Raw genomic sequence first — 11483 nt, 5'->3', positions numbered from 1 at the left:
GTCGTGCATGCAATCAACAGAGGGGTGAAACGTGGGGAGAGAGAAAGAAAGAGACAGAGAGAGAGAGAGAGAGAGAATCTTAAGCAAGTTTCACACCTAGCACGGAGCTCATCTCATGACTAAGGGATCATGACCTGAGCCAAAATCAAGAGTTGGATGCTTAACCAACTGAGCACCAAGTGCCCCTTGATACACATTTTTATATGCCACTTGTATTTTTTTCTTTTGTAGATTACTGTTTTGTGGCCTTTGCCATTGTCTTCCTTTCCTTTTCTTAAAACTGATTCATAACAAAACTTATGTATTTATATATCTAAATTTTTGGTATATATCTTGATATTTATGTGTCTTGATATAGATAGATAAACTTTGATCTCTTATGTATATGGCAAAAATGCTCCGCATGTGTTTTAACTGTATGTTTGAGTGTATTTGGGTGGGGGGATTATATGTGTGCATAATAAACAGGTAGCAACTGACATTGATTCTTGGTCCCATGATCTATGGCATCTTCCATTGCTAATGAGGGATAACTTGAGTTATTGGTTTCAGTGGGATTATGTTTTTGCAATACACACCAAATTTTAACCAATATCTTCTGGCACTTGCTTTTCCCCTTTGTTCCTCTATAGCCAATCAAGTCAAGAGGCTATTCTGAACTCACTGCTCTGGGGAGAAGATGTATTGGCAAAAAACAGAAGAGCAGCAGAGGAGGAGCTACTTCTGGCTTTTAGGTTTCAAGAGTTCAGGCCCTGCAAGTAGTAGAAAGGATTAAGGTAGCAAACAATAGATTTGAGAAGAAAATATGATGAATCAGGCCTAGTCTTTCTACCCCCAAACTTAGGGGGAAATTAATATTTGACTAGAGGGATGGGTCACTTGGGAGGGAATCTAAGGGTTCTTAGCTACCAGAGAGGCTGTGTGTGAGAAGCGGCCTTGTTCCCTTCCTGTGTGTAGGGGAGTGCATGTAGGGGCACAACCCTCTGAAGGATTAGTGGGCTCTGAGAGAAGAGGGAACCTATGGCCCCCTTTCTTCATTGATTGTTTAGTAGATCCATGGGTATATACAAGTCCCAAAAAACAGTTTCTATGATATATTTAGGACACAGACCCCAGATGGCCTCATAAAGTTTCTAGTTCTCCAACAGAGAGGGGAAACAGAATGTGTCTTTTATGGCTGAGAGTTGAGAAAAATAGTAGAGGTTGACATGGATATGTAGGGAATTTGCAGATAGAAATAAGAGATGAGTCAGTGGCTAATTGTGTATCAATAGTTGGGGATCTAGGTCTTTGTAGTCCCTTTACAGAGGCAATCTCTGGGAAAAGGCAGAGGGAGGTATGCAAATATGAATTAAATTGATTTCTGAAAAATATACTTTGATATACTTTGTATACATGCACTTTGTGTATAGTCCTTGGCCTGGTAAGATGTCACCATGGAGCCCATGCACAGAGGCCCATTGCAATCATTGGAGAGGAAAAGCCAAAATATCCCCTGGATATACATTCCAAACAGGCCAGGCATAGATAAGAGTCACGTATTAAGAAGCACTCTGGATCCCAGGACACTTGATTTTTCTCCCGATCATCTCCAGTCTCAAGACAGCCTCATGTTAGTGGCATTCTGAAAGTCCTTTCTTTCTACTAACTGTCAGTGTGGAAGAGAACAGAATGAGGCTTTCAGAACAGGATGCTCCCACCTTTTTCAGTGAGGTTTTGTCCACTAGTCAGTCCACCATGTGACCCTGTGTGGTCGGTGGATATTCACAGGGTGAGCTACTCAATCTCCTACCTCATCTTTTAACTTGTTCTTTCTTGATTCCTCTTTTATTGGGTCTATAATTTTATGGAACAGGTTCAATTTAGTTACCCTTGCTTTTTTAACCAGGGGGACTAGCTTTCCATCATCTAACATCTGGGTACGTTTACTGACCTTAGATCAGGAAATGTTGGGAAATGTTTTCTTCAAGGGGCCAGAGAGTAAATATTTTAAGGCTTTACAGGCTGTTTGGTCTCTGTTGCAACTACTTGACTCTGCCATTGTAGCACATAAGCAGCCATAGGCAATATGTAAATGATGGGCATGATTATGTTTTCATAAAGCTTTACAAAATAAGCATCTGACCAGATTTGGCCAGTGAAGTTAGTTTGCCAAACAAACTGCCTTAGACTGTGGCTCACCCCACTTTTTGTCTAAGAATTGGCTGGTGGAAAATCAGGATTTAGACTATGCTGAGAAGGATATTCAAGGTAAATATTTTATTTGCCTCTCCAAACAATGTATAAAAATAAGCTTGCACAGCATTGTGTGGACTGAACTGTTGGTGTTATTTAAAATTGAGTAATCCAAACTTTGAGAAATGGGCTGTGAACTCTGATTCTAGCTATATGAGTCAGACAGGCCACACTGGTAGAGAATAAGATTGCCGAAAATGCAAACAGATTTTCTCCCAATCAGCCTGAGGCATATTCTCTCCTGGGGTGTAAGCACATGGGTAATGGGCCTGGGTTATGCTTCACTTCTGAGGTATGAAGAGTCCTGTCATTAAAGACTAGGGTCCCTCAACATATCAATCCTGTTGGGAGTCTGATAGGTCCTTAAAGCTCGGTTTGGAACACTCAGGTTGGCCACTCCCAGCAACAGTATTTGCCACCTTCTCTGCTACACTTCCTTGTCCCCAAGCTTTCAGAGAGACATAATAAATGTCACAGTTCTCCTCAATTATGTTGGAGGGACATAGGATGCAGTGTCTCCTTCATAGGGCTGGCGGGGGCACTTCAGGGGTGATCACTAGTCAGCTGCAGCTGTGGGTAGACAGCCCAGGAAGAAGTGAAGGGTTTCACGTGCAAGCATGTGAGAGTTAGTGGCCTCAGAAACTCCCAGAACAGCTGCTAGAAATGTTTTGAGCAAGGCAGACTTTTGACAAATGCACCAATGGGGACTGGGGTTATGATAGTTGGAATGTACAAAGAAATATAAGCTTATTTCATATTTGGCAACTTGTAAGGCCACTGAGATAGGTTAAAGCTGATTTCTAACCCACCCACATGCACTTATCTATATATATCTATATCTATATATCTGTATATAGATATATATATTCTAAATTTGCTTGTTATGTGCACCTTATTTATGGTCACTTTTATTGTTGGGTTTCCTCCAAATACTTAGAAAGATTCAAACTTTCTACTGTTATAAATACTTTTTATAATTGTCTTTGTGAGTAAAATGTAGTCTATGTTTTTCAAATGGTGTTCTTGAGATAGCTTCCTAGAAAGAGATTTGCTAAGTCAAATTACATGAGCATTTTTAAGGTCCCTGTTACGTGCTGACATTTTGCTTCCAACAAAGTGTGAAAGTGCCTGTCTCACTTAGCTTTTAAAAGCACTGGATATGTGGGAGATCATTGCTAATTCAACAAATATTTTAATTTTATTTATTTGATTACTAATTAAATTGAATATTTTATGTGTTTGTTAGCCGTTTGTGTTATTTTTTTAATTTTTTTTAATTTTTTTTAATGTTTATTTATTTTTGAGAGAGAGAGAAAGAGTGCAATCAGGGGAGGGGCAGAGAGAGCCGGAGACAGAATACGAAGCAGGCTCCAGGCTGTGAGCTGTCAGCACAGAGCCTGATGTGGGACTTGAACTCAAAAACCACAAGATCATGACGTGGGCCGAAGTCGGACGCTTAACCAACTGAGCCACACAGGTGCCCCTATTATTTATTTTTTAATTGCCAAGCATCATTATCTTCATTCTCCAATTGAGGAAGCTGAGATTCAGAAAGCTTAAGTGACTTGCCTGGGGTCAAAGAGAAAATTGCAGGCATGGGACTTCATTCTAAATCCCGGTTCTCTGTGCTTATTCCATTCATTGTATAATAATGTCCTGAAAGAAGAGGAAATAGGGCTTTTTCAATTTCTGTTTATGACTCTATCAAAGTATATTTTTTAAAATTAATTTCTAGAAATTGCAACTGATATCAAAAAATCTCAGGAGAAATTTATTGTAAGAGCTTGCAAAGCCTCATTCAAAGATGAAGGTCAACAGAGACAAAGTAGATACAATTTTAATCTGTTTTAATGAATTTAGCCTGATAAAATGAATTCCTTTTTGTAAAGATAAAAAAGACTATTGCTGTGGTTGGTTCTCAAAATATTTTATTCAGTTTTTGATTAGACTAACTGCTACATAATATAGTAGTCCCCCTTATGTGCAGTTTCACTTTCTACAGTCACATTACCTATGTCATTCACCTCACTTCATTTCATCATAGAGGCATTTTACCTTCTCACATCATCACAGGAAGAAGGATGGTAAGTACAGTACAGAGATGACATTCACATAGCTTTTATTACGGTATATTGTTATGATTATTCCATTTTACTATTAGTTATTGGTTCTAATCTATTACTGTGCCTATTTTATAAAGTAAATTTTATCATAAGTATGTATAGAAAAACAGTATTTAAAAGGTCCAGTACTATCTGCGATTTTAAGGCATCCACTGGGGGTCTTGGAATGTGTCCCCCATGGATAAAGGGGGGCTACTGTATTTCACAAAAAAAATTCACCCTTTTTCCAGTTGTAGAAATACCTTCTCATTGGGGATCCGTACTTATTTTCTATTAAAAATTACATTTGTGGAGAGTAGGATTGAGTTATATCAGAAAGACAGAAGAGAAGACTAAGAAAGTCCTTCAACAAAAAACCTACAGTTGATAGTTTCTGTGGGCCCTTTCCATTCTTAACTATCAAGTACTTTTTGATAGTTAAGACTTTGGTCTTGAGACTCTTGTCTCCTCATTCTCTGTTATCCCTGGAGTCTGTAACTTTTGCCTCTCACTTCTTAATTGTCCCCTGTGCTCACATCTCCTCAAAGGCTTCGGGATTGAGGCTGCTGCTATTGACCCTTTCTGTTTCTTGGATAACTTTCCCATTTCTGTACACATTTCCTTTCGATCATATTTTTCTGAGGGCTATCCTTTTAGGGCAGGCATGTGGGTTCAGGGGTGTGTGGGTCGGAATCGCTGCGTAGACATGACTTGGATTTGCATTACTTTGGGGTCTTAACAAGGGGAAGAAGTAATTAGAGTAGCACCCAAGGGGAAGGGGCAAGATAGCTTCACATCTAGTTTGAGTCTGGTACTAAAGCAGCCAAAGATTGCTGAGATTCATACGTGGGCTTTTTCAAAAGGCAGAAAATCAGATGGAGATTTAGAGCTAAGCCTAAGTTAGTGATAAACACTGACTCCAGAGCCTAATAGATGGGGCTTTCCCAATAATAGGAAACTGTGGAAGACCTGTGTATTTGGAAGACAATTCTCTCTTTCTCTTGAACTTAACTAACATTTGCTATAAGCATTATGTTACTTCTCCAGCCAGCTAACGTTAAGGACACTTTGCATTGAGTTTAAGGAGGGTATGACATGAATACACATATTAAGAGCAATACATATTTTGTGGAACAGATTATTTTCTATTATTTTTTATTGAGGATTGCCCTTAAATATCACTAGAACAGGTCTTCAAAAGACATTGTGAATAAAAATAAATTTAAGTCCTAAATACATTTAAACCCTAAATTATTACCTTGTAGATTTAGTTAATATTTTCACTATTTTATGCTTTCTTGATTTGTAAACTGAAACTCTAAATTCTTAGTCAGAATTACCTAACCCTTTTTTGCTTTAAAATATTTTAAATAATTTCCAAACCCTAATTATGATATGTATTAGTTTTCTTTTTTTAATTTCTTAACTGTTTCCCTTGTCTCTGTAATGTATGTATGTAGTCAAAATTTATTTTAAAGCAAAATTTTCAGTGGTCTATCTAAACAGATCAAATTATTTCCTTGAATTTATTTCTTTTTTAATAGCAGAATTTTAATAGTATATATGTCAAATATATATACATCTAAGTGTATAAAAATAAAGATTGCATTCAGAGTAAGAAATGACTTCATAGTTAAAACTAGAATTAGTGCTCCGCTGAATCTAGCTCTTAGTTATTTAGAAACAAAGGACAAATAAGATATTACTTGTACTTACTATTATCTCTGTGTTCATTCCAGAAAGAAAAATAACAATTCCAAATACTTTTGAAAACATAACTTTCTTTCAATTTAAACATTATATTGAAAATTGTTTGATGTGGTTTGATTTGTGAGATCTTTACGATTACATGTTAATATAAGATCAATGTTCTTTAACTGAAAATAGTAATAAATGTGTGTATTTTAAACACTTGTGAAGAAAAACTGAGAACTTGCAATTGCATGAATTATAAACATGTATAGTTAAAAGGTTATTTAAATGTAATGTTCTAAATGAGAAAGAGCTGTTGGGAATATATTTTTCATTGCTGCTATTAGTAGAACTATGTGATTTTGCTTTAATTGAAATTTTATTAACAAAGTCTCTTTGAATGATGAGCTTTCTTAATTTAGCAACATCCAACATCAATTTAAGAACTTCCGATGACTTTCCATTTGTTCCTTGCTTTCTTGTTTAAGTTAAACAACAAATATTGATTCATAATTAAGGAAACAAGTCCTGCATGCTCCAATGAGTAATGGGAAAACAGGAAATAATTCAAAGTCTGTTTAATAGAAACAAATAATAAAACACTGTTGCTGTTGGGGACCTTAGAAATCATAGTGGTGGTGTAGCAGTGAGAGGCCTCAGTGCCAGGAGTTGTGCGTGCAGACCTCTGTATAGAACAGGTCAAAGTCCAAATCCTGCTATCACTCATCAGCCTATCACCTTAGGAAGTTGACTCTCCTTAGGAAGTTTAACTATTATCCTTATATTATTATTATTAATGAGGCTAACTCTTTCATCTTTTTAGATGGGGAAGTTGAGGTCCAGCGAGGTAAAGTGACAAGCCTGAGGTGCTTCAGCTTATCTTTTTGTTTCTATATTAAAGTTATAGAATTCAACCTGATTATCTAATTGATAAAAAATTTCAATCTGATCACTGGAGTCCCTAAACATTCCCTAACATCTCTCCGTCTGGAAATATAAAGACAAAGCTACTAAACATTAGAGGGAGAGCAAACTCAAATCACACATACCACAAAGCAAATTGGAGCTATACAAGTATATGCTTATATATTGAGAGAAATAAAATACATTATTGGTTTATTTGCCATGTCACTGTAGAACATTTAATCCCTGAATGACCGAGAGAATGTTTTTATGTGTATTTTTATCAATGTTCTAATCTAGAGACATCTGTGGGATGGTCAAAGCTAGCGATTGTTCCAGGGATTGGAACACCTGCTTTCTCTGTTGCCTTTTATGAGATATAGGACATAAACAAGAAAATCAACCTCTCAGAGCCCCCGTGTACTCATCTATATATGGAGCATTATCATGTTCATCTCCTAGTGCTGTTGAACACTTTAAAGAGTATAAATGTTTGAAAGGGTATTTCAAACTCTAAACACTATACAACTGAGAGAAATTTGTGAATGAGCTTAAAAACCCACTGACTAAACAGGTAATTATGAAAGTTTATATGAAAACACATTTTTAGTTGATAAGATAAAAAGAAAGCATAGATTCTAGAGCTAAGGGAAAAAAACACGTCAATAGGATTTGAAATTTTTGTTTTGGACTGACCTACCTTGATAGTGTCACAGGCTAATTTTTTCCTCTAATCTCATAATGTTTTATTTGTAGTTATGGTCTTCTAAATAATTATGTGTTGATTGGAATACAATGGAAAAATTTGTAACTGAAAACTAGCCAACTTTAAAGAAATTCTGTTATTCGTAAGCAGTTATTCATAATTAATTTATAAGCTTTTAATTCTGAAGCAGAGGAAAGAAAGGGGGAATTACACCAGACTCATAAACTGGAGGAGTATGGAAGGGAATGAGTAATGCAGATGAGAAAAGTGAAAATGGAGACAACTTAAGAGTGAAAATGATGTTCTTAATCATTTCAGTGATGTTGAATTTCAGTTTGTCATTGGTCACCAGGGTGAAATCCGTTAGCTATCCAGATCCAAAATGTTAATGGTTATTTCCTACTATCATGCAAATGACCAAGATGGAATCACCTGAGAAGAAAGTAAATAGAATAACAAAGGGCAGAGACTGAGAAAAAGAAACATCAACATTATATTATTTCCAAGCAATAATGAGATATGTGAGAAGACAACCAGCAGAGAATGTAATCACTGAATCCCAGGTAATAACAGGAATGTGGAAGCCAATGGATTAAGGAAGAAGAAAAGGGGACTGGAGCGGAGTGAGAAGGGATGAGAGAAAAATGCACAATATATGGAAAGTATGTTCCATAAGTAGAAATGTAGACATTTTGTAGAATAATTTCAATTCATCCCATTAGGATAAAAAAAAAAAAGATTCTTATTGGAAAGCAGGTATAAGCCAAAATGTAGGTAATGGAGGGTAACTGGGAGAGTGTGAATGAAGAGGAGGGAAGATATGAGAGACATTCGAAGCAAAATTTTAAAGTTTTCTCCCATTTGATTAACTTTGGCGATTTTTATTAGTATGTGTGAGAAATTATTAGTAGCCAGAAAACAAAAGCTTTGTTTGCAATTAGTTTTTCATCATTTTCTAAAGATATTTACTAATGAACATATTTAGGCATTACCATGTACATTTATGTGTGTGTGTTCCTAAAATGATTAACATTTGTATAAGGGCTACAATATTAATGAGGATGTGCTAAAACAAGCTCCTCAAAATATTTTACATAAAACAAGAACACATTATATAATAGTGTCAGACCTAACAGAAATAAGAAGTGCCTTGTGTTTTCAAGGTGTTAATTGGTATATTCAGAAAAATCACAGCATTTGATCTTGGGATGATTTTTAATTAGATTATTAAAATATTGAGCTATAGGAAAATGGCCCCCAAATAGCAAAGATGATGATCTCTTTCATAACATCATGATTTCAATATGATATTTTTAAACAAATAAAACATTAATGTCAACAGTTAATAGAAGGCACTAACACATGAAACAACTTTGTTAAAAATGCAACACAAAAAGATAATGGAATTTACAAGGTAAGATTTATAGTTTAAGGTATATATATATCGTAAGACAAAATGTTACTCTGATTACCTGTTTAAAAGAAAGGAACCCATTGAAAACATTAATTTACAAGAGTGAAAACAGTCCCAAAAATTATATGAGGGTTATATAGTTATAAAAATATACAATTATTACTCAACAGATAGTCATTCATTGACTCACTCATACCTTAAATACATAGACTTGAACCTACTAGAGGCCAGGCACTTCCATGTCCTGGCCACTGAAGTAAACATAGACTTGGTCACCAATTTTGTGGGAGAACACAGACAGCAAACAAACAAACAAATGCATATGTTGCTGGTTATAGTGACTGTAGGAAACAGTAGAGAGGGACAGGGGTAAGAAATAGTGTTTTAAACAGGCGGTTAAGAAAGACCTCTCTGATGGGAAGTATTTGAAAGGGAACATGGAGAGACAAGCCATGTGGTTATCTGAGAAAATATGCCAACCAGAGGGAGCAGGAGCATGCCTGGAACACTCAGGAAGTGTGAGGAGACCAGAGTAACTGGAACGTAGTGAGCACAGTATAGAGTGGAGGAAAAGGAGATGGGAGAGGTCATGGAGGGCTGTAGAGGCTACTGTAAGGGCTTAGAATTTACTCAGAGGGAGATCAGAAGCTGTTGGAGGGTTTTGAGCAGAGAAGTGATATGATCTGGATTATGTTTAAAAAAATTATGTTGGCTCTTGTGTGTGAATAGATTGTAGGGAGAAAGGTGGAAGTAAAAAGACTAGTTATAGCAATAACAAGAAACAGTGGTTTGGAGCAGGATAACAAGATAAAGGTGATAACAAGTGGCCATAGTCAAAATATATTTGGAACATAAAACCCACAAGATTCACCAGTTGATTGGCTGAGGGACAGCAAAGAAAGAGAGGAGTCAAGGGTGATTTCAAAGTTTAGGAGCCTGAGAAACTGGGTGAAGTGAAAGATCAAATACTGACCTAGGGATAACACATGTAAGAAGCAAGTTTTCATAGGGGGAGAGGGGATTAGGAATATAGTTTGGGATATGCTAAGTTTCAGATGCCTGCTGGGCATATATGATTCCAGATTTCAGGTGAAAAATTTTGAATGGAGATTTCATTTTTGCAGTGTTTGACATCAGAGATGACATTTACAGCCAAATGTGCCATGTAGAGAATGTGTGTGGTTAAAGAAAAAAAGGGGTCTAAAGGATTGATCTTAACATGGTACTAAGGAGGCTCTCCAACATTTAAAATTTGGGAAGGTAAAGAAGATCTAATAAAGAAGGACCAGCAAGAACACCCAGAATATTGAGAGGTGAAGAAAGTAATAAAGGTGGAAATGACAACCTATGTCAGATACTGAGTGACCACTGCATTTGGTGGCATAGAGGTAATTGATGATCTTGAAAAGAAATTAGATGGAGCAATGCTGGTAAGAGTCTTACTGGAGAGTGTTCAAGATAGAACAGCATGAGCAGAAGTTCAGAGAACATGTAGAGTCAACCCTTCCCAGAATTTTGCTGTATAAAAAGGCAGCAAAAGGAGAGCTGTTTTTTAGAGGGGGATCTAGGTTTAAATATCAGTTCAAAACATTTTTGATAATTCATATAATACATAGAATGGAGTGTGATAATATAAGAAACACAGCTATATTGTTTTCAGTTATTCCAGGTGTTTCATTTGCATTTCTTAAAATAAATCTATGTTTTTATGCACACAATTACACTTAAAATTCACTGTGAAAAACTTGCCTAAAGCACTGACAACTCTTCATCTTCTTTCATCCAGATATCTCATGATCTTTGTATCTAAATATTATATGTACTTTCAACTTCCTACAGGTAATGACTTCAATTGCCTTTGAAATTACAACTGAGAACATTTCTAAATCATGAAGATTGTGTTAGACATTGTTAGTGGCCTGCCCAGGAGCCATACCCCCTTCTTCCTTTTTAACAGAATTTCAATTTTGTATAGACTGGAAACCTATTTGGCTCCTAGCGATGAAAACTTCATTCCCCTTACCTAGAGGATTTTACATTTGTAGATGTGGCAGCTATCTTACGATCATGAGGAAAAAAGCCAATAATCTCAGGATGGTAGATGAAAAGAATAAGAGTCTTGGCCTTTGATAAGACGTTGAGGTCCTACACCAAACCTTTACCACTTACCATTACCACTTACCACTATTCTTCTTAATACATATAAGATAATTAAATATCTTCATTTATTAAGCCATGGTTACTATTACCTATGCTGATAACAGGTGTGCTGTGGCCTACAGCTGAAAACATTCCTAGCTTCTGTAATTTTTATTTTAATTGATGACTAGAAATTGCAGGTGGAAACAGCTTAGATTTGTCATTGAATATCATTCTTTATTCCCGTTTCAGTGCTTTCATCTAAAGGACTCTATAGGGGTACCCAGGTGGC

Source organism: Acinonyx jubatus, chromosome B2, assembly GCF_027475565.1.
Source record: "Acinonyx jubatus isolate Ajub_Pintada_27869175 chromosome B2, VMU_Ajub_asm_v1.0, whole genome shotgun sequence".
Classification (NCBI taxonomy): Eukaryota; Metazoa; Chordata; class Mammalia; order Carnivora; family Felidae; genus Acinonyx; species Acinonyx jubatus.
The sequence above is the reverse complement of the archived record's forward strand: the minus strand, read 5'-3'. Positions refer to the sequence as shown.